Raw genomic sequence first — 23,199 nt, forward strand, 5'->3', positions numbered from 1 at the left:
CAGCAGGACCCCAGGCAGCCAGGGCAGGTGGAAACTGGTCTATGCTGGGACTCAGACAGTGGATGTCTGATTACCTGAGCCTCAGAGGCCTCCTGGCTCAGAGGGAAGACTGCAGGCTCCACGACACCCCCCAGCCTCACGGGCCCATGTAGGTCCCAGGCTGAGACCAAAGCAGTGCCCTGGGGAGCAAGGTTAGGTTGGCTCCCTGCCCTGACTCTGTCCTTGTCTCGGCCCCAGCCTCCTGCGGCCTGTGGTGGGCTTGGTGGGGAGCAAGGAGCAGAGCAGAGAGAGGCTTGTTTCTCATCTTTCGTCTAGTCTCATCTTTGCTGGTTTGAACTCAGCTCCTCTGGCTCCCAGCGAGTCATTTGCGCCTGTCAGGCAATAACTCTTGGCTTGAGAGTTCCCATGAGGGAACTGGGGTTCCCACAGCTTATGTTTCTGTGCAGGGACTGGACGTGGGAGCTCTCCTCCGACAGCACCAGCACCGGCTGGCTTGGGCAGAGGGACTTTGGAGACTACAGACAGTTCTGGGAGTGTGAGTAGTGGGGTTACTGGCCCTCTCTTCCTCCCACGCCCAAGGTGGGGCCTATCTGGTCCTGAGCCTTTCTTGTGGTTGGGGGGACCCCCAGCCTCATGACCAGCAGGGACTTGGCGGAAACTCAGGGGTTGGGGGTGGGCTGGTGAGACTGGGCACTGTGGCCCACTGGACTCCCTGGTGTGACCCTGAAACACCTTCAGGCCTCCAGCCCTTTCCTTCTGGGATCTACCAGCTGAACCTCAGGGCTGTCTGTTGGAGCTAGAAGGGCTGCGATGGCTGGCTCTCCTGGGGACACCTCTGCTCTGGGGTTTTCTGCTTGATTCAACAAGAACACCTACTGTGTGCATGGTGGATACAAACGGAGGAGTTTGGCACTGCGCTGGGGACCAGTCAGAATTTTGTCTTCCGGGAGCTCAGTCTAGAAAAATAAACACAGACACAGCCCCCGGCCTCTGCTGGACAGTGAGGGAAGGCTAGCAGCATGCATGCACGCTTGTGTATTTGTGTGCACATGCATGCCCGCGCATGCGTGTGTTTCTGTGTGTGCTCATGCTAATGCAGGGGTAAGCGCGTTTACTTTAGCCCCAGCCTCCAGGGACAAGTACCCAGGAATGCGGCACCCTCGGGATGGCAGGCAGGGGAATCAGGCATCAGTAGGGGATCGGGCAGCGGGTGGGGTATTATGGGGTTGTGGCAAGAGGAGGAAGGAAAGGAACAGCGCCCAAGAATGGAGCGTACCATGTGCAACTTGCTAGCCCTAGACTCCTCCTTTTTTTTTTTTTTTTTTAAAGATTTTATTTATTTATTTGACACAGAGAGATCACAAGTAGGCAGAAAGGCAGGCAGAGAGAGAGAGGAGGAAGCAGGGTCCCCGCGGAGCAGAGAGCCCGATGTGGGACTCGATCCCAGGACCCCGAGATCATGACCTGAGCCGAAGGCAGCGGCCTAATCCACTGAGCCACCCAGGCGCCCCTAGCCCTAGACTCCTCCTTGAAGGCAGACAGGCCTGCTTAGGGGTGAGGAACTTGGGGAAAAAGAGCTTATGTCACTTTTCCCACACCACATAGCCAGTAGACTGTGAGCCCATCTGAGCCTAGCTTGGCTGGACTCTGAAGGTGGTTAGGAGGCTTCTCTGGCCGCTCCTGGACTTCTCTTCCCTTCTTTTGGCATATCTTGGGTGCAGCAGAGGCAGGCCTGCAGTGGAAGGCAAGTCTTCCCTGGGCCTCAGTTTCCCCACCCACTAAAATAGGGGTGATATTAAGTCACAGTCCTTATTTCGTAAAATCATCTAGGTGAATGTAGCATTTGAAACCTAGGTGCTGGAGACGGGAGAAGAGAACCACAAACCACAACCATTCCTTTTGTTCTCGTTCATTCCCAAGGCTGACGGGTGGGGGGGGGGGGGCGCGGCGGCTGCGTGCCTCTCTTCCAGCCCAGCGCCCTGTGGCCTGACCCTGGAAAGAGGTGAGGGCAGCGCTGCGTTTGTCCTGGGGAGATCCGGCTCCCCCACCTCCTGCTCCCGCCCTGAGTGGGGGCCAGACAGGTAGTGACAGGTGAGGAAGAAGGATTTCCCGAGTGTGGAGAGAGGGAGGAAGTGACTCACTAACCACAACAAAGCCGATCTCCGGGAGCGAAGCCGCGGCTAGAGTGAACGCACGTGGGTGCCGGCGGAGGCGTGCCATCCACGGGCCTGCGTGGGCGGCTGGGGCGCGGGGAGTGGGAGCCCGGTACCTAAGGGGCGGGGATAGTGAGAGTCACCGCCCCCTACTCATGGGGATGGGGGTGGAGGGTCCCCTCCCCTTCCGAAGTTTTTGCACCCCTCATCCCTTTAAGCCTCGGGTCTGAGGGGCGTGCAGGGCTTGGGAGAAGCCCACGACTGAGAGGACAGTCTGCTCTACGGCCGCTGACACTGGAGTGGCTGAGGCCCGGACACGGCGATCGTCTCGCTAAGGTTCTCAGCACAGTGAGGCATTTATTCAGGCTCCCCGATGCTCATCGGAGTACCGCCGAGGCACTGCCGGCCGGGCTTCAAACAGCAGAGGCGGGCGAGGGAAGCCCCTGCCCGCAGATCGCCGGGGTGAGCTGGAGTCTGGGAGGGGGTGTGGCGCCGAGAGCATTAGCTTCTCTTGCCAGCCAGGGAGGCTGCATGGAGAGTTTGGGCATCTTCCAGCAGGAGCCGAACTAATGACAAGGGAAGAGGAACTGGCTTCTCAGGCAGTCTCTCCCGCCCCAAACTTTTCCTCCCAGCGCGGGGAGGGCGGGCAGAGAGAGGAAGCGGGGCCGGAGAAGGTGGGGCCAGCCGTTCCCTCTCCGCCCCCAAACCGCCGCTCTGGGATGCCAATCCCGACGCGGCTTGGGTGAGTGTGTCTTTAAATACGAGCCCCCCGCCCCCGCGGCGGCTGGGGCGGGGGCTCGGGCTGGCCGGGGGCGGGCGCGGTGATTGGCGGCCGGGCCGGGTCCGCCCCTCGGCCGGGGGGCGCGGGGCGCGGCGGGCGCGGGGCGCGGGAAGCCGAGCTGCGCGCTGGGGTTGGGGCGCGCATCTTCCAGCACCAGCGAGCGCGGGCTGAGGTTCTCCAGGCCTCGCCTCGTTGCGCCCGGCCTGCCCGCCTCCAGAGCCGCCTCTGCCCACGGATGGGCTGGGGAAGTTGGGAGGAACGAGCCGGAGCCCGCGCGGGGCGCGCCCAGCCGCTGCTTGACTTGGCGCCCGCAGTCCGGGCGCTGCGCACCAGCCGCAGGAGCGCGGATGCCCCCCGGAGTCGCGGGCTGGCAGGTATCCACGCGTCCGGACCCGGGGCTGGCGATGGGAGGGCAGATCCGGAGTCCCCCGGGCACCCCCTTTCCTGGGGCGGCTCAGACCACCCACTCGCCATTCCCCGGCTGTGCACGCCTCCTGGTCTCCGGGAGAGGAGAGGCTCATGGCTCCCATCCAAACCCTCACCGAATTGGTGCCTGGGAGAGAAGTGGGACCTCAATAAAGAGTGGGCGGTTATTAGGTCGTTTGCCGGGCTCTGGCCTATCTCTCTCCTCCGCCAAGGTTTCCGCCACTCTTGGGGGCAAGGCCGGGGGCATGGTCCCTGAGTCAGCCTCACTGCGCAGTTGGGAGGAGGGAAGCAGGGAAGCCGACTCTCCATCCATGCATGAGATCCCTGGGCACATCTTTAAGGGGCTTGAGGCCCATGGAGCTGGTTAGAGTTATGAGGTCCCAGTGGGCTCAAGCTTTGATTCTGAGCCCCTCCCGCCCTGTCCCTCTGCAGGCCTGGGTCTTCCGGGAGAATCCCTTTTCATCTTCAGAGTTTTTTCCTGAAGAGTCAATGACTTGTCAGAAAGCAGAGTGGGGTGTGGGAGAACTGTTGCACCTGACTCAAAAGTGGCCAGGATGGTTGGAACCTGTTCTTCCCTCTTGGGAAATCAGAGATGGAAGAAAGCGTCCTAGCCTCAGGAAGCTTCTGGCACTCTTTACTCTCCCAACCAAAGGTCTAGGCAACCAAGTCCTTGGCTTCCGCTTGGAGCAGCTGGACCCAGTGACTGAGCACCTCTTACATGCGAGGCCCCTGGCTCTGCTGGGGAGAATGGGAGTGTGGGAGGACTCAGGGTACTGTCCTCAGGTGGCTTAGCCCTATGGGGAATGCAAGACAAACAGAAAGTTTGCTGTACAGGCTTTCCATACCAGTCCCGGACTAATAATAGCGGAAATGCCAAGAGGCTCCACATGATTAATTGCTAAATGAGTGATGTAGGCTGCCATCGCTGGGGCGGGGGGCTGGGATCCCATTCTCAGGCAATCATATGAATATGTTTAAATCTGTGTAAAATGCTCTACCACCATAGCCCTCTCCTCCCTGTTATCTTGCTCCTCGTGAGGACGGCTCCTCCCTTGTGCACAGGGAGCAGAAAGGGGTTCCAGAGATTTCCTTGCCGGTGTGTGTCCCCAGCCCCACTCTCAGGTTTTTTCCTGCTGGTAGATTTCTGAAGAAACCCTTTTGGTTTTTGGAGTCAGGCCAAGCACGGGACTCCCCCAGCTTCCCTGGGGCCTCTGAGGTTTGAGGTCTAGGTCTAGCCTTATGGGAGGGAGGCTCAGAGGCCAGCAGGGAGGAAGTCCGCACTTCATTTCTGAAGAGCCTCTATTGCGGGGGGCTGCGGATGAGGTTGGAAGGCTGGAGGCCCTGAGCCAGGGTTTCCTGTGAGCACAGACAGGCTGTCTGGCTTTGTTGGCCATCAGGTATTGAAGTTAGGGTGATGGAGGCGAAGGGGGGGGCACGGTAGGACAGGCCTGGCTTGATGTGGGTGGTCCCAGGGCAGCGCTGACCTCATTCTGAGGTTCTGCTCTGTCTGGGGGCTCTGCCCCCTCCCCCATTGTCCCTGGCAGGTTTCTGCTTTTCTGGAACGCTTTGCGGAGGTGGCATTGTGCTCATGGCCTTGAGCACTGTTCCAGGAGTGGGTGTTGCTTACCCCACGGCCCGTGGCTGGGATCGTGAGCACTTCTGTGAATACACACCCCCACCTCCAAGCTGTCGGCACACACGGGTGACGTCACCCAGGCCCAGGTGGGGGACATTGGTGTGCCCAGAGATGTGACTGTGCTTGGGTCTACAGTGACGTGGGCAGAGACTGAGGGGAAGCGGATGCAGACGTGAATGAAGACGGACACAGGAAGGTGGCAGAGGTGGGCAAGCAACCCAGGGGTACAGATGTGGGCAGGGGACACATAAACATGGACCGCACATGGGCCACAGACACTGTATAAGCAGATTATGTCTCCTGGGGCAGGGGGCCCTGGAACCTTCCCACACGAGAGGTAGATGTGTGATGGGTGGGCATATGGATGACGGGCATGGACGTGAGCTGACATTCAGACACTAGACATGGAGTCCCAAGGATGTGGCTTGAGTACCTGGCAGACTGGGAGTTGGCTGAGGGCTCCTGGGGAAATGGACACATATACCTGCTGATTTACCCGACAGGAAGGCCCGGACAAGGACAGAGGTGGGTTCCGGGATGTAGCCTGAGGAGTGCACTGCTCGGTTATCCCTGTGACTCTGTGTGGCAGCAGGAAGTTGTCCCGTTTCAGGTGGTGGTGCAGGTGATCTGCGGTGTGGCTGTGTGTCTAGGTCCCCACTGGGGTTTGAAGCCCTCGAAGGGCTTGGTGTTCTCTCTTGTACTCTGAGAGTCATTTGACCTCCCCACTCCCTAGGTTACAGGGCTAGGTACATGCCCTAAGCACCAGTAAGGGCTCCTTGAACCTTTAAATCTCATCTTCCTTGGGTTTCCAGAAGTTTCCTGAAGTGAGGCTGTGTGGTTTGGGTAGGGAAGGAACCTGCCTGGGGGCTCTTCTTTTGAGCCCATGTCTGAGTGAGGGTCTCTGGCAGGGAAGGGACCATTCTTTTTTTTTTTTTTTAAGTTTATTTTTTTAAGTAATCTTTACATCCAAAGTGGGACTCGAACTCATGACACTGAGATTGAAAGTCATGGACTGTACTGACTGAGCCAGCGAGGTGCCCCAGGAAGTGACCATTCTTATGGAAAAGAAAAGGCAGACATGTGACAGATGGTGTGTGGGGGTGTGTGTTGGGGGGGTGTCTTTGATGAGACTGTTGCCCTCAGATGTTCCCTCCCCTAAACCCTGGGCTTGGCCAGGGAAGGGGGCCCCCGCTTTCTGGCTGTCATCACTTCTGTTCTGCCCAACCTGGAGACTGGGAGCCAGTACGACGTCTAGACCCAGTTTGAAACTAACTCACTGCACAGCCCTGGGCAAGTTACTTAACGTCTGAATTAATTTACCTTTAGCCCCAAACTCCTCTTCTTTAAAATGGGGCCAGTGACCCCTAGCCCTTGAGGGTGTTTGAGGGTTAAGTGGGAGAAAATCAGTAAAAGGCCTATGGCCCAGGCTATGGCACAGAGGGAGGACCGTCAGTGGAGCTTTGATTACGAGCCTTCCCCCGTGGCTAGGACCCCCCAGAGCTGCGTTGGGAGCCAGGTGACTGGCCTTGGGAGCTGGGCAGGAAGGCACCCCTCAATGCAAAGCTGGGGAGCTTTGTCCTCAACCCTTGCCCACCAGCCACTCCTTAGTCCTACAGATCGTCCACACGCAGGGTCAGGAAATGGCAGGCAGGGTGTATGGAGGCATGGGCTTGCTGCCTGCCAGGCCTCTGGGAGGGCAGCCAGTGGTTTGCTAAGAATAGGCCCAGATCATGGGTCTGCCTCCCAGCGGGGAGCTGTGTGCCTCCCCGGTATGGGCCAAGGTGCTTGCCGGCCCTTTTATGTTTCTTGTGGCTGGCTCTCCCCACAGGAGCGGGCCTGGGAACAGCAGCCTCTTCTTGGGTCTTTGGCTGGGACCTGGGGAAAGAGAAGGCCTGGAAAGCACTGACCATTCAAATCTCCGAGTTTCTCTTCTACTCAGAGATTGTCACCAGCTCCCTGATCGTCTTCCTACCTGCCAGTGGATCTGTAGTGGCTAAGAACACAGGTTCTGGAACCATACCACTAAGGTGTGAATTTCGGGTCCCACACACGTTAGCTGTGCACCCCTGAGCAGCTCACTTACCTTCTCTGTGCCTGATTTCCTTGTGTAGCAGGGTTAATGCTAGTAACTCACTTAGAGGGATGTCGCAAGGATGAAAGGAGGTGGTGCCTGGAGAGCCCTTGGGATCACGTGCAGCTCCTAGTAAGTGCTCCGTGAACATCGGGGGCTACTGTGATTACTGTGATTGCTGCTTTCTCTGCAGAGGGGGAGATGGGTGAGGCCAGGCTGGCTTGCATGGTGCCTCCTGGTCAGAAGGCACCAGTATGCAAGCTTCTCGATGGGGATTCCTGGCCCTGGGTTCAGTATGAGGTATAGGGGACCACAGGTGAGAGAGACCGAGTCCCTGCTGGGTGACAGAGGCACATGCATACATTATACCGTACCTGACGGCCACCTTCCCAGGGCCCGTACTAGCTGTGATGGGAGCTGGAGGGAGGGATGACCTGCCTGGGGGTGGGGTGATGCATCAGGTGGGCTTCGAAGGATGGATAAGAGTCTGCAAAGGTGAGGGAAGGCTGCCCAAGCAGAAAAAGCAGCCCGTGCAGAGGGGTGACAGCTTGGTGTGTTTAGGAACGTGAGCAGGTCCATGCGCCTGGGGAGGGGACCCATACTTAGCCTCTCGACCCGTCACGAAAGCCCTTGTATGCTGGGACCTTCTGTCCCTCCCACTCTGGGCTCAGAGGCAGCCCTGGTTTCCCTGTTAGGACGCAAAGTGGAGGCCCACCAGAATTCTGCGCCTCTCACTTCCCTTTTAGGAGTCACATTTGCTGTCCCCTCATTCTCCAGAGACCCTCCTGCCGCTTAGAAACGCCTGCCAGCCCTCCCTGGGGGCCCTTATTTTTGAGCTGGGGCTCTAGACTGCTCCTGCCCAGGAACATGCCTATTTTTGCTCTTAGTTAAGATACCCAGGGGTTAATAGGTCCCCCATCTTGGAATGAACTGAAGCTGTTGAAAACTCCTTAGCTTTTCCTAAGGAGTGAATGTCTAATGGTGGAATTCTGGGACCTTGAGATGTGTTCTGTATGTTTCCTCTAACTGGTGTATGGACTGTCTTTATCTCCGAGGGGTGCCCCTTCTTGGCTGGGTCCTCCAACGAGTGAGACACAGGGCATCTGGGATTACCTACATGCCCAAGGCAGGCAGCAGGGAGCATCCGGGAACTGGGTGTGTCATGCTGACCCTGTGGGCTCCCAGGGAGGTAAGGGCTTTTGGAAATTCCAGAAGGGAGGGTGTGGTGCTGGGAGCACTGTGGGTCCACCGCTCAGCCTCCCGCCCTCGCCCATGAGGAACGGCCACATTGCCAAGAGTCTGGGTTGGCCCCATGAAGGGGGAGAGAGGTAGGTGCCCTCAGATGACCTTGGCCTTGCCAGCCTCTGCTGCCTGCTGAGCCCTAAGGCCTATCTGCCTGCAGGCTCTGTGGCCTCTGTCCAGACCTTCCTCAGAGTGGAGGACAGGGACGCTTGGATGTTTTGAAGATTGTTGATGTTTAGAAAGCACAGAAGGGAGTTTCCCTCCTCTTTTTCTTTCCTCTTCCGGGAACTGTAGACCCCAGGACAACATTAACCCTCTCCTGCTGGTCACAGAGTGATGGCTGGATGTGTCCCCTTTGACTGCTACCCTGTAGTTACTGAGTCCTTCCTCCTGGGTCCCTGAAGTAGGTGCTGACCTGTTCAAGTCTCCAGGGCAGCCCTCCATTAGAGCCCCAGGGCCCTGGTTGGCAGGGCCTAGAAGACCTCATCCAGGCTGGGTCTGGTGCCGGCCCCTCCCCACCCATATCCTGGCCCAGCAGTTCTTCAGCCTCAGTTTGACCCCCTGCTCCATGGGTGTGTGCCTGCTGCCTTGCCTTTGGATGGCGCCTCATGGGCTTTAGAGGTCTCTGGCAGGGGCTATGCCACTGGCTCACTCCAAGGCCTGCTGGGAAGTTCTGGTTTCCAGGTGCCTCAGAGAGAAGGGCCTTCCCTGGAGATCGGCCCCCGAGGTGCAGAGCCCTTGAGGGAGCTGCGGCGGGCCTGAGGTGGATAAGCCCTGGACTAGATTTTACGGTTGCCTTGGAGCCCAATTTCCCATCTGCAAAATGGGCATAATAATTTTTTCCCTCCCTACCTAAAAAAAAAAATTTTTTTTAATTGAGGTGATCTTCACTTGACATAAAGTTAATTATTTTCAAGTGTACATTTCAGTGAACTGTCCATTCACAGTGTCATTTGATCATCGGCTCTGTCAAGTTCCAAAAGGAAAACCTGGACCCACGGAGCGGCTAATTCCCATTCTCACCTCTGCCTTACTTTAAAAAAAATTTTTTTTTAAAAAGATTTTATTTATTTGAGAGAGAGTGTGTGTGGGGTAGGGCAGAGGGAGAGGAAGAACCAGGCTCCCCACAGAGCAAGGAGCCCGATGCGGGGCTTGATCCCAGGACCCTGAGATCATAACCTGAGCCAGTCCAACACTCAGATGACTGAGCCACCCAGGCATCCCGAAAAAAGCCTGACAGAGATGTATGTGCCACAAAATTCATGCATTCTAAGTGCCCAGCTGCATGAGTGCTGGTAACTGCCGGGAATATGCAGCCAACACCTCAGTTTAAGTCTGAGAGCCCTTCACCACTGGAAGGTTCCTCAAGCCCTGATGCAGCCAGTCACCACTCCCACTCCCAGGCCTGGGCCCACTTAGGTCATTTCTGTCCCTCTGGTTTTGCTTTTCTTAGATTGTCACATAAATGGACACAGAGCATGGCTCGTCTCCTGTCGGGCTTCCCTGCTCCATGTGCCCTTGAGATATGCCCACGTTGCTGGACACTTCGGCCATGCCTTCCTTTTTGATTGCCGAGTAGTATTCCAGGCTGTGGGGGTGGGGGTGGGGGTGGGGAGGAGTGCTTATTGCTTATCAGGTTCCCAGGAGATGCCTGCCCACCCGGCTTTTGAAAATGTCAATGAAAAAAAGAATATAAAGTAGTCATGTTCATGAAAGATTCAAGTAGTAGCTTCGCACAGAGAGTACGATGGGAATCCCTCCCCGCCGTCCAACCTTCACCGGAGAGAACGCCGCCCACAGTTTGCTGAGTATCCCTCCGGCGTTTCTTCTGTGTCTCTGGTGAATTCGTGTAGTTTTGATTCGGGGCTGTCAGTTACACCTGGGCCATGGCCCTGGGGCTGCTTTTTCCTATATTAGCCATTGGTCTTGGGGAGGGTCCCAGCACTGCCGTTGCGGCCATATCCTTGGGAGTTGCCGGTCCAGAGATGGGGTTCTGGGTCAGACGGGCAGGTGTCCCTCTCCCCCGGCTCTGAGCTGGGGCTCTGCCAGCATTTAGGGAGATAGAATGAAGGCTTCCTGGAGGTGGGGCATTCAGATCAGGTTTCTGGAGGAGGGAGGCACTGGAACACAAGAGATCAGATGTCCTTGGGGTGGGCGAGGGGGTAGCTGGGCATCTGGGTGGATGTGCATTCCTGCTTCCGTCACTACCGCCTCCCACTGGCAGCCGGCTGCAGGGGCTTCCTCTTCCGGGCTCCATCACATGTTGCTGGAAGGAATAGGCCCAGGAGCGGGGATTTGTTGGACGAACGAAGGCCGACCCTGGAGGCCTCCCTTCTCGTTGCAGTGAAATTGCACCTTGTTGAGGTGACAGGACCCCTGTCTTGGGTGTGCAGGTGGGGATGTCTGTGGCCCTCCTGAGGAAGAGGGGCCTCCTGGCTCAGGTTTGCACATGCCGGGCCTGACCCCAGCCGATGGGGTTACGGAGGCTCTGTGTCTATATTGTCATGCTTCTTTCCCTGACCATGGCCATGCACGTGTCAAGGATTCACATTCTGTGCACACTTACTAACATCGGTTGTTTTCATTGTTTTCAAGTGTTTCCTAATTTAGTAATCAGAATAGTGTCTTACTGTTGTTGTATGATGTGAGCTCTATGAGATGGGAATCCTGAGTTGTGTTTCAGGATGAGCTTGTCTGTGGCTTTGGGTTTCCTGTGAGCCTCTTTCTTTGAGCCCTTGCGGACGGGGGAGGGAGAGGGGAGTGAGCCTAGGAAGGAAGCTAGCAACAGGTGGGTTTGCTGATTTCCGTGTGATTTCTCTAGCTTAGTGCTGCTCAAACCTGGGTAACATGTGGACCTTTCCCCTTTTAAAAATAGTGTATGTGTCTGCCTTCAGCTCAGGTCATGATCTCAGGGTCCTGGGACTGAATCCTGTGTCAGGCTCCCTACTCAGTGGGGAGTTTGTTTCTCCCTCTCCCTCTACCCCCCAATTTGTGCTGTCTTGCTCCCTCTCTTAAATGAATAAATAAAATCTTAAAAAGAATACAAAATAAAAATAGTGTTTTGAGATGGAATTCATATGCCATACAGTTCACCAATTTAAAACACACAATTCAGGGTGCCTGGGTGGCTCAGTCGTTAAGCATCTGCCTCCGGCTCAGGTCATGATCCCAGGGTCCTGGGATCGAGTCCCATATTGGGATCCCTGCTCAGCAAGGAGTCTGCTCCTCCCTCTAACCCTCCTGCCCGCTTGTGCTTTCTCTCACGCTCTTTCAAATAAAATCTTTAAAAAAATAAAAAATAAAAATCCAGCCAAATAAAATTGCCCTAAAACCTCATACCTCCTTCAAGCTTTTGCTCCTCCTTTAGCCAAACATTACAAAAGATTTGGTCTGTGCTCTATCTTTATGTCTTTAGTTCTTATTTCCCTTTCTTTTTAAAGATCCTTCTTGGGGCGCCTGGGTGGCTCAGTCTTTAAGCATCTGACTTCAGCTCAGGTCATGATCCCGGGGTCCTGGGATAGAGCCCTGCCTGGGGCTACCTGCTCAGCGGGAAGCCTGCTTCTCCCTCTCCCACTCCCCCTGTGGAGTGTTCCCTCTCTTGCTGTCTGTCTCTCTTTCTGTCTAATAAATAAAATCTTAAAAAAAAAATAAAGCACACGATTCAATAGCTTTTAGTGTATTTAAAGTCCTGCCTCTGTCTCCACTGTCTGATTACATTTTCATCAACCCCCAAAAGATACTCTGTATTTATTACTTGTCACTCCCCACCTCCAGCACACTAATCTACTTTCTGTATCTCTAGAGTTTCTTATTCTGGACATTTTGCATGGAATCATACAGGGTGTGGTTTTTTGGTGGAATCCCTTTCGAAGTTTTTATTTATTTATTTATTTATTTGTAGATCTTATCTATCTGTCTGAGAGAGCGTGATAGCAAGCATGAGTGGGCAGAGAGAGAGAGAAGTAGACTGCTGATCAGAGAGCCCAATGTTGGGCACGCAATGTGGGCACTCTCTTTTAAAAGAGAAAATGAGGGGTGCTTGGGTGGCTCAGTCGGTTAAGCATCTGCCTTCAGCTCAGGTCATGATCCCAGGGTCCTGGGATCTAGTCCCTCATTGGCATTCTGCTCAGTGGGGAGTCTGCTTCTCCCTCTCCCTCTCTGTTTGCTCTCTCTCTCTGTCTCGATCTCTCACTCGCTCTCAAATAAATAAAATCTTTAAAAACCCAGGAGAATAAAAACCTTACTTGTTGATTTGTTCCCTTATTAGAATAATAACTTAAATGTGTACAAATACAAAACTAGATGTAAATGCCTCACATTTACATAGTTTCTCCATAATCGTGAAATAAACATGAAATACCAATAAAACTAGAAAGCCAACCCATTGCAAAGGAACAACGTTAAGGTATTGGAAGGATGTAAACCACGCCTAAATTGCCAGTGTTGGGTTCATAGTAGAAGGCTGAGTCTCCTCTGTTTCCCCTGCCCATCACCTGAACTTGCTGTACAGAGTGGCATTAATGATGTTGGCTAGTTGGCTGGTTTGAGGGCAATCCTGATCACTCCCATTAGCAAGCCCAGACTGCCAATGAGTAATCCCCAAATGTTTTTGTCTCAGTAGTGCACCACTTGAGATCTGGGAAGCTGGCTTGTTTGATTGAAGATAAAGGCGAAATAGTGGTGTTTTGAAATCTGCATATGTTGGCTCTTAACCCCACTTCCTGTGGGAATTGGGCATTTGGCATAAACAGAGGTGGACTTTGCTCAGTTCACACAGATGCTGTGGACATGAACATGGTCCCCGCTCCCAAGAGGCAGGCCTTTGAACAGGCTGCCCTGGGCTATGTATGGGATGGCTCAGTTCTCTACCCCACCCCCCTGCCTGAACCCCCCCCCTTTGTTTGTACCATGAGCAATGATGTGATTTGGCCTTTAAAAAAAAAGGAAATCGATTATAAACATGGGCCGACTTGAGCACCAAATTGTATAGCGGTGCTTGCTAATGAGGTCATTGAGATGACCCAAGGGGTGCGCTCATTATTTTTTTTTTTTTAACAAATTGAGGTGAAATTCACTTGACACAAAATTAACTGTTTCAAAGTGCCCAGTTAATTTAGCAGTATTAAGCACATTCACAGCCTTGTGCAACTAACCATCACCTCCATGTCATTCCAAAACATTTCTTAAAATTTTATTTTATTGTGGTGAGAATACTTAACATGCGATCTACCTTCTTAATAAAATTTTAAGCGTACAATACACGATGACTATAGAGACAGTGTTGTTCAGCAGATCTCTAGAATGCTTTCATACTGCCGCACTGAAACTTCATGCCGCTGGATTACTAGCCCCCGTTTCCCCTCCCTCTGGCCCCTGGCAGCCACCATTCCACTCTGTGAGTGTATGAATTAGACCACTTTAGTTACCTCATGTAAATGGAATCTACAGTATTTGTCTTCCTGCGACTGGCTTATTTTACTTAGCATAACGTCCTCAAGGCTCATATTGCAGAATTCCCTTCTTTCTTACGACTGAACACTATTCCGTTGTACATCTAGACCATCTTTTTTTTTTTAAGATTTTATTTATTTATTTGACAGAGAGAGAGATCACAAGTAGGCAGAGAGGGGGGGGAAGCAGGCTCCCCACCAAGCACAGAGTCTGATGCGGGGCTCGATCCCAGGACCCTGAGACCATGCCCTGAGCCGAAGGTAGAGGCTTACTCCACTGAGCCGCCCAGGCGCCCCTAGACCGCATCTTCTTTATCCATTCATCCGGCAGTGGGCATTCGGGCTGCTTTCTCCTCTTGGTCACAGCGAACACGAGTTGCTAATATTAACATCTCTTTGGGATCATGATTTTAAGTGTTTGAGGTAAATATCCCTAGAAGCATGATTGCGGGATCCTATGGTAATACTATTTTAAACTTTTGAGAACTTTGGTACGATTTCCCAGAGCGTTTGTACCATTTTACGTTCCTGCCGATGGTGTGCAAGGATTCCCTTTTCTCAATAGCCTTGCTAACACATTTTTTTTTTTTAATAGCTGAATAATAAAACCATTGCACGGAGAGACCACATTTTGTTTATCTGTATGTCAGCTCAGGGACACTTGGAGTGTTTCCACCCTTAGGCTCTTGTGAACCATGCTGCTGTGAACACAGGTGTCCAAGCATTTGTTCGAATAACTACTTCTCTTGGGTATCTATCTAGGAATGGCATTTCTGGGTCATATGGTAACCTTGCATTTAACTTTTTGGGTTTGATATTTTGCAGTTAGATTGTGGTGATGGTCATACAACATTGGGAATCTCTGAAATGCTGCTGAATTATACTTTAAAAGGGTGAATATTATGGTATGTGGATTAAATCCCAATTAAAAAAAAAAAAAAAAAGAGGGGCACCTGAGTGGCTCAGTGGGTTAAGCCTCTGCCTTCGGCTCAGGTCACGGTCTCAGGGTCCTGGGATCGAGCCCCGCATTGGGCTCTCTGCTCAGTGGGGAGCTTGCTTCCCTCTCTCTCTGCCTGCCTCTCTGCCTTGTGATCTCGCTCTCTGTCAAATAAATAAATAAATAATCTTAAAAAAAAAAAAAAAGAGAAGGCTCTTGGACCCCAGAGCAGATGTCCATGGAGTCTGGATTGAGCCGTATTGTCAGCACTGGAAAAGCCACTGTCCCGCATACTTCGTGGGGTCCTGTGGACTTCCTGAGTGGTGGGGACACTGGGCCTCTGCCCAGTGATCCTTGTTTGGTGTGGTAGGTGGGAGCTATAGGAACCAAATGGGCCAGCTTCCTGCCCGCCCACCTCCTTGGCTCATTCGGTGGCTTTCTGGCTTCTAAACGGCAGGCATTCATTGTAGAACCCAGTTTCCTCTGTTTTCCCACCTGTGAGCAGCCAGCCTTGGCTGTGGCCCAGACTCTGTGGGCAGAAACGCCTATAGACGCGCCCCACTGACTTCTCTGGATCTGCTTTGTCCCTCTCTATCATTCATACAGCTCACCACAGGGGGCTTGTGACACGTTTGTCCTTCGCAGGCCTCCAAGGCCTGCTGCTTGCTTCTGAGGTTGCAGCGAGGTGAGGGACGACCACACCGGGGCTCTCCTGGCTGTCCAGGTCTCACTGCACACTTCCCCAGTCTGTTTCATCTCAGGGGGTTCAGCCAGAGTCATCCATGGTTCCTCTCGTTCTCTTGTTCTCTCCGCTTCTGTAATCACATGCAAGCAGACCCTGTGGGCCTCACCCTCACAGCAGATTCCCCTCATCTTCCCCACACCACTGGCCTGACCCCCAGTGACACTGGGACTCCCACGGAAGACTCCACACAGGTCTGTGAGCTTCGTTTCCCCCTCATTCCCCAACGCAGCAGCCAGGGTGACCGTGTTAGAATGTGAACATGTGAAGATGTGAACAGATCAAGGCATTTCTGTGCCCTAGGGTCCCAGTGGTGCCCCACTGACTCACAGTGAGGGCCAGTGTCCTTACCGTAGCCTCTAGGATACCCCCGTCTAATACCCACCTCCTTGCTCACACTGAGCTATCCACACTGCCTCAGGGGTCCTTCAGCACACTGGGAATACCTCACCTCAGGGCCTTTGCACTGGCTGTCACCTAGATCTGGGATGCTTTTCCTCCAGGGAGCCACACAGTGTGCCCTGTTATTTCCTTCAGATCTTTACTCAAATGTGAAGCATCTCTTAGATACCCTGTCTAAAATTCCGTGCCTCAGCTCTGGATCACTATCACCTCCCCATCCATTTTACTAATTTATGGAGCGTATTTCTGTGGCTCCAGCTAGCATGTATAAGGTGGGACTTTTGTCCTGTGTTATCAGCTCCTAGAACAAGTCCTCCCACCTAGTAGGTGCCCCGGGAACATTCATAGAATGCCTGCATGAAGAGGGAATGAAGCAGCCCATTTTATAGATGAGGAAGCTGAGTCACAGGTTGACCTGAACCTCGTCTCTTGACTCCCACCCAGTTCACTGCTCTTGTGCTGAGCCATGATTGCTATATCCTTCTCCCTCCGTCCCTGCTTCCAGGGAATGCCATGCTCTTCTGTGTGGGTTTGAATCTTCAGACCTCCACTTAGGAAGTTTACCGGGTCAGTACGGTAATAACAAAAGGCAGGTGTATCTCCTGGCATTTGTGCAGAAATGATGGTAACAGGCTGTCCCCGTTTGTTGAGTGCCCACTCTGTGCACGGTGCTGGGGTAGCAGATTAGATGAATTTATTTCTCACTTAACTCTCACAGCATCCTGAGGGGAGGAACTGTCATTGACCCCGCTCTACAGACAAGGAAGAGGAGAGATTCCATATGGGGCAGAGAGGACCAAGATCAGTGATTTCTTGAACCAGTGAAGATGCAAGGAAACTGGCCCCCTTAAGCAACACTGGTTGCTGGGCAAAATGCTACTGCCTTTTGGCAAAGTAAGATGGCAGAACCTACCATAGTTTTAAGGATTTTATTTATTTTTATTGGACAGAGAGAGAGAGAGAGACCACAAGTAGGCAGAGAGGCAGGCAGAGAGAGAGGGGGAAGCAGGCTCCCCGCTGAGCAGAGAGCCCGATGCAGGGCTCGATCCCAGGACCCTGAGATCATGACCTGGGCCGAAGGCAGAGGCTTAACCCACTGAGCCACCCAGGAGCCCCCCTACCATAGTTTTAAATGCACACGCCTTTGTATCTCAGCAGTGTGAGTTTCGGTAGCCTGCTCTGAAGATGGAGACTATCAGGATGGAAGGCTGTGTGCACAGGGATTTTGTGGCAGGGTGCTTGAGACCACACTGTCCCCTTTCAAATTCTGTGTTCTTCCCCACCCCAGGGCATTTGCACATGCCGTTCCCTCTGCTTGCATGCTTTCTCACATGGCTGAAACCTTCTATCTTCAGATATCAGCATAGACCTTCTGTGACCATGGTCCTTTCCCTACCTCCCTCATTTTCTCTCTGAGCTTCTCAGTCCCTTGGAGCCCACATTCCAATGTGTACAATGTGTCATTATTATATTTCTTTGTTGACTCCCTTGTCCCCCTTTCTCTCTCTCTCTCTCTCTCTTTTCTTTCTTGTTGGAATGTCTGTTCCATGGAGGGGCAAGACTGTTCCCCTCTGGTTGACATGGTCAGTCCTTAATAGCTGTTAGTTGGATGAGTAGTACCTCAATGAAATGGCCTGCCATCAGTAAACAGACGGGGTCGGGGGTCTATGTCTGAATAGGAGGGGTGTTTGTGTTGTCTAGTTAAGGGAAAAAACTCTTGCTGGAGAAGGAATTTCTTTCTTTCTTTTTTTTTCCCTAAGATTTTATTTACTTGACAGTGAGAGATGCAGAGAGAGAGGGAACACAAGAAGGGGTAGTGGGAGAGTGAGAAGACTCCCCACTGAGCAGGGAGCCCGATGTAGGGCTCGATCCCAGGACCCAGGGATCATGACCTGAGCCAAATGCAGATGCTTAACCACTGAGCTACCCAGGCGCCTCAAGAGGGAAGTCTTTAAGAGGTGGGCTCAGAGTATGGTGGGATGGACATAAACCTTTTCTTTATACACCTTCATCTGATTTGGACTGTAGGTACAAACACGTAATAAAAAAATCTGGCCAACAACAATAAGAAATCAACAAAGGGAAAAAATGGACCTAGTCAGAGGGAGCATCAGGATTTGAACCCTGATCCTTCTGGCTCGCAGCCCACGTTCTCACCATACCCAGCCCTTTCCAATGCAGACTCCCAGCAGAGCCTCACGGTGGTCCTCAGAGGAAGACAGAGCAGGAGCTCTTGGCTCTTTGTCTTTTATTCTGTGAACTGAGGTCTCATTTACAGACAGTAAAGCAGGGGACAGTCTGAGGGATTGCTGCACATGTCTCACCCAGACCAAGCAGAGAACATTTTCAGGGTCCTGGAAGGTTCCCTGGGGCCTCTTCCGGTCCTTTACCTGGCCCCCACTCTCAGGCGCCCGTGCTTTGGAGTGTCTTCCCCAGGGGTTAGTCCGTGTTCTTGAACTTTTTGTAAATTCGGTATGAATGGAATTATAGCATAGGAGCTGTTTTTCTCTGGATTCGTCTGGCTTCTCTCAGCATCAACGGTTCGGTTCATCTGTGAGGCCACAGGCCTCAGCGGACTCTTCCTTTTCATTGCTCTGTAGTATTCCATTATAGCAGTGTGCCACCAGGCGTCGGTTTCTCCCTATGGATGGACTTCGGGCTTGTTTCCAGCTTTTGGTGATGGTGAGAAAAGCTGCTGAACACTCCTGCTTGTCTTTTGGTGGACACACGCACTTACTACTGGAGGGTGCCCACCTGCCGGGTGGTGGGATAGAAGGCTCATTTTACCGAGAAAGAAGCTAAGGAGTCTTCAGAAGACCCAGAAGGGAAAATGACTTGCCCAGGGTCACACAGTGACTCATGGGGGAGCTCAGCCAATCTAGCCCACCTCCGGCCCTCTCCCCCACTTCCTACCCACCTCCCCCTCCCACAGTGTGGCCTGCTTCTCACCCTAGCCCTGTGGGTAGGGTGGTCAGGCAGGGGTCAGGGGGTGTAAGGAGGGCTGTTTCTCCAGGTCTCCTTACACTGGGGTTCTTGCTCCCACACCTCCTTCCCTGTCCCTGGCCCTGGGCACAGTGGGCAGGCCACAGTTTGCTTCCTTGGTGGTAGGTTCTGGGACTGATAGGGAGCCGTTGTTATTTATTGGCTGTTGGGGCCTGGGCTGGCCAGGCATATGCTGGGACTGGCGTGTGAGGGCCGCCCTGGGGCCTTTAGCCTGGGAGTGTGTGTCTGTGTGTGAATGTGTGTGTGCATGCGCAGGCACGAGGTGTGAGTGTCCTGCATCTCTCATGCTCGCTGTGCTCCTGGTGGGTGCAGGAGGGTGGGGCTGCCTGGCTCAGACCCCTTGTTGTGCTGGAAGGAGCCTGACAGAGTGGCTTGTTCTGAGTTGGTGTCCCCCTACCCCCCACCCCGGCTCTGGGGCTGCCTCCTCCCAGCCTGGCCGGGCCCAGGCAGCAATGTGTCTGCCTCTTTCCTTGGCACCCACCACCCAGGTCTCCGACGGGGGAGGCCGTGCCTTCAGCAATTTCCATGCTCGTCCCGCCTCTTGGCCCTGAACTATCCAAAGGCAGGGACAAAAAGTCATATGGGCATCCAAAACCACTTTTTTTTGAATGAACCTTTTTTAAAAAAATTGACATAAATTATACATACCATAAAATGTACCCGTTTAACCATTTTTACTTGTACAGGTCACTAGCGTGACGTACATTCACACTGTTGTGTAACCATCGCCAACACGTCCAGAACTTTCTCCTCTTCTGAAACCGAAGATTGTGCCCATTGAACACTAACCCCACATCACCCTCCCTCCCCCAGCCCCTGGCAGCCATCCTTCTCCTTCCTGTCTCTGTGACTTTGACTACTCTAGGTCCCTCATGTAAGTGGAATCATACAGTGTTTGTCCTTTCGTGTCTGGCTCATTTAAACATTTAGCCTAATACCTTCAAGGTTCATCTACGTTGTAGCTTTTGTCAGAATTTCATTCCTTTTTTGAAGTTGTAATTGTTCTTTTGAGCTTATTTTGTTTTATTTTATTTGTTAAAAAATAATTTATTTGAGTGAGAGAGAGCATGAGCTGCAGGGAGGGGCAGAGAGAGAGGGAGAAGCAGACTCCCTGCTGAGCAGGGAGCCTGATGTGGGACTTGATCCCAGAACCCTGGGATCATGACCTGAGCTGAAGGCAGATAGCTAACATACTGAGCCACCCAGGCGCCCCGGAGATTATTTTAGAAGTACCTTGGATCTTCAGGATTTGGTGAGGGTGTTAACTTAATGGTGGGAGTGGGAATAGAGAATGTTTATTCACATTTACTAGGGAACAGTCCTTTCCCGTGTTGTCTCATGTCATCCTCACCACTTCCTTATGAAGTAGGTTCCAGTATTATCCTCATTTTACAGAGAAAGGGATTTGGCTCAGAGAAGTTCAGTGACTAGGCCAAGGTCACACAGCAAGTCATCGGCCTGCCAGGATTGACCGCCAGGTCGGCTTGACTGCACAGTCCCACTCCTCAGTCCTACCCCGGGGGAGGGACATTTGCAGTGTCCAGGCCAGGCTCAGAATTTTTCCTTGAATCCTTGTCTGTCACCTCTCCCCAGCTGAGTGTGGAGCTGATCGGTGCCGGCTGGTGCCGAGGAGACAGTGGCAGGCGGCCCCTCCTCCCTGGCTGGGTTTTTGTTCCTGTGCCCCAGCTTCTGTCGAAAGCCCCTTTATGAAGCAGTCTCCCTGGGCTCGACAGTGATCTTCAGGGATGGGGTCCTCAGTGCACCTGGCCCGTGGCTGGCAGAGGCCGCTGGGTCCAGGGTGGCTGACGGCAGGATGTCACTCTTGGCAGAACTTTCCCTGAACAAACAGCTACCAGGAGCTTCTGGATCAAGAGGATAGATAAACAGGAAGAGGGAGAAACTTCAAAATATTTTTCTTCCCCTGCTGTGCCCTGGTGTTTTCTCCCTGCCCTTCCCTTGGTCACCCGAGGTTTGAGGTGGTGGATCTCTTCCCCGGCCAGAAGCCACCCAGAGGCCTGGAGAGTCACAGCAGGCACGTTTTAGGTTTTAGAGTTTCAAGTTTAGTTTTGCCTGATGGGCTGGGATCAGCCTGGGCGTCCGATGTGTACCTTGGCACTCTTGGTACTACGGATTTCTTTTCTTCTCTGTTACAGAGAAACCCAGAGTAGTTGGAGTTCCTGGGTGGTAGTGGTAGTGGGATGAGGTCTCTTGAGGTTTGGGCCCCAGAGTAATCGTCCTTGCTGAAGTGGTTCCTCCATGTATTGCCTCTTCCATGCAGCCCTCTTTGGTTAACACAGGGCATCATCATACAGCTCTGCTATTGCTGCAGTCTGTGCAATAGTCACCCCACAAAGCACCATCCTGACTCTCTGGCACAGTTCCCGAGGCAGCTGGGGTTCAGCCCGACCCCACCCTGTCCTGTATTCTGGCCTCACAAGTACCTTACTACTTCTAGAAGCCTCTGTACAGTGCCACACATTTCTTTCTCCGTGCTGTATCCTCCATGCGGGATGCCTTTCTTGTCTGTCAAATGTTGCTCCTCTTTTAAGGCCCAGCTCAGTGGTCTCCTCTTCCAGGAAGCCTTCCCTGAGTTCCTGACCCTGAATTACCATTTGTGCAGCTCAGTGTAGAGGGAAAGGTCCTGGAGTCCTTGTCTCGTGGTCAGCCCTCTGAGCCTTGGTTTACTTATCTGTGGATTGGGGAGAGGAGAAAGCCTGATCCTCTTGCCCTGGGTTTTGTGGAGTTGGCTAGAGCCCAGGGAGAATGGCCCTCTCAGGGTTAACTCCGTGCCATGCCAGGGACGGAAGCAAGGGCGACAGAGTGTGAAATGAAGTCACTTCCCTGCTTGGGGGTCTGCCATGTGCCTGGCCTTCTGCAATAAGTCCTGTTTCCTCCTTTGGCCTCCGTGTGCCCACCCACTCCTGGCTCCCATGACCCCAAAGGTCCCCAGCAGGTGGGGCTCCCTGTGGAATGTTGGCCTGTCCTTCATCCGGTGAGGTCACTTCCTGTCTGGATCAGCCACCCACCTTTCCTGCCTTGGCCTTCCACGTGGAGGTTTCATGGGGATGATGGGTGTGGGTTCCCAGGGAGGCTACCTGAGGTCAAGTCCAGTGTCCAGCCTGCACTTTATGCTGGGAGCACGGATGGCCAGAAGGGCTCTGTGTGTGTCCCCGGGGCTGTCACTCGGCCTCTTGGGCCCCCATTTCTTCCTCTGTGGAACCTGGAGGAGCCTGTATATTTCATAAGCTCTAGGTACTGACTGGATCAGGCCAGGGCATCCATGACCTCATTTAACCCTTTCTCCACCACAGGGAAACTGAAGCCCAGAAGCTAACCCAGGCCTCTGGTTGTTGGGGGCAGGGCTGGGGTCTACCCAAGTCTTTCTGACTCTGAGATCCTGATGATTTCCATGGGAAGGTGTTTAGCTTTCCATCACTGGCAACTCAGGAACACCCTGTCCTCCGAGCTTTTCCTGTGGGGTCAGGCGCTCTTTGGGCCATAAGGTGGTTAAAGAACCAGGGTGGTTGCTGGGAGCAGCCATACTGTGTGATTCTGTGGTTTTACCCTCTGTTTTCTTTCAGTAGTTTATGTTCATCACAGTAACGTCAGAGAGGGGCTCTGGGTTTGCTCATTGGGTTAAGCGTCTGACTCTTGGTCTCGGCTCAAGCCATGATCTCAGGGTCCTGGTATCGGGTCCCGTGTCGGGTTCCCTGCTCAATAGGGAGTCTGCTTGACTCTCTGTCTCTCTCTGTCCCTCCCCATCAGGGTGTGTGCGTGCTCTCACTCTCTCTCAGATAAATAAATCTTAAAAAGCAAAGAAACATCAGAGAACACAAAGATACGCAGGAAGATTAGAAGAGCCATCTGTGACCCCACTTTCCAGTGATAACCACACTTCACCATGCAGGTTTTGAGATTTATCCTTCCAGAAGCTTTTCCTATGTGTATGTATGTGTGGGCCCACGTGTATATATACTGTGTCTTCTTTTTGGTAACTAAACACACAATAGGTATTTTCCTATGTGAGTCAATAAACTGTTACTTCTTGCTTTTGAAACTTTAAAGTTGGAGTTTCACGGGGTGGTGGGGGGGCAGAAAAGCAGGCACATCACAGGCATACACCCCGATGATGGATTATACAAAATGAGCACAGCCTTCACGGCCTCCCCTGGGCCAAGGAACGGAAGGGTTCCAGCACCCCAGATCCCTGCACTTGTCGCTGTCCCCTCCTTCCTGCTCCAAATGGGACGTCTTGTCCGATTTCCACCACCACGGATTAGTTTGGCCTGTGTCTGAGTTTTAGAGGAACGGAATCAGACAGAGGGTGTTTCTGTTGGCTTCTTTCCCTCCACGTTC

The 23,199-nt window shown here is 53.1% G+C and overlaps 1 protein-coding gene across 4 annotated transcripts in view; it reads left to right on the forward strand.

The window, feature by feature from the left end:
• PALD1 (phosphatase domain containing paladin 1) overlaps positions 1-23,199 on the forward strand; it is an 88,509-nt gene that overhangs the window by 14,949 nt on the left and 50,361 nt on the right. Inside the window, exon 1 of one of the 4 annotated variants that reach the window (XM_046027908.1) lies at positions 2,830-2,895. The exons of 2 other annotated variants lie outside the window; for them this stretch is intronic. The gene's annotated coding sequence lies outside the window, so the exon portion shown is untranslated. Of the gene's footprint in view, positions 1-2,829; positions 2,896-2,994; positions 3,309-23,199 lie in introns of those variants that run through there. One more of the 4 variants, XM_046027905.1, reaches the window with a different exon arrangement.

The sequence above is a fragment of the Meles meles genome, chromosome 13 (assembly GCF_922984935.1).
Source record: "Meles meles chromosome 13, mMelMel3.1 paternal haplotype, whole genome shotgun sequence".
NCBI lineage: Eukaryota > Metazoa > Chordata > Mammalia > Carnivora > Mustelidae > Meles > Meles meles.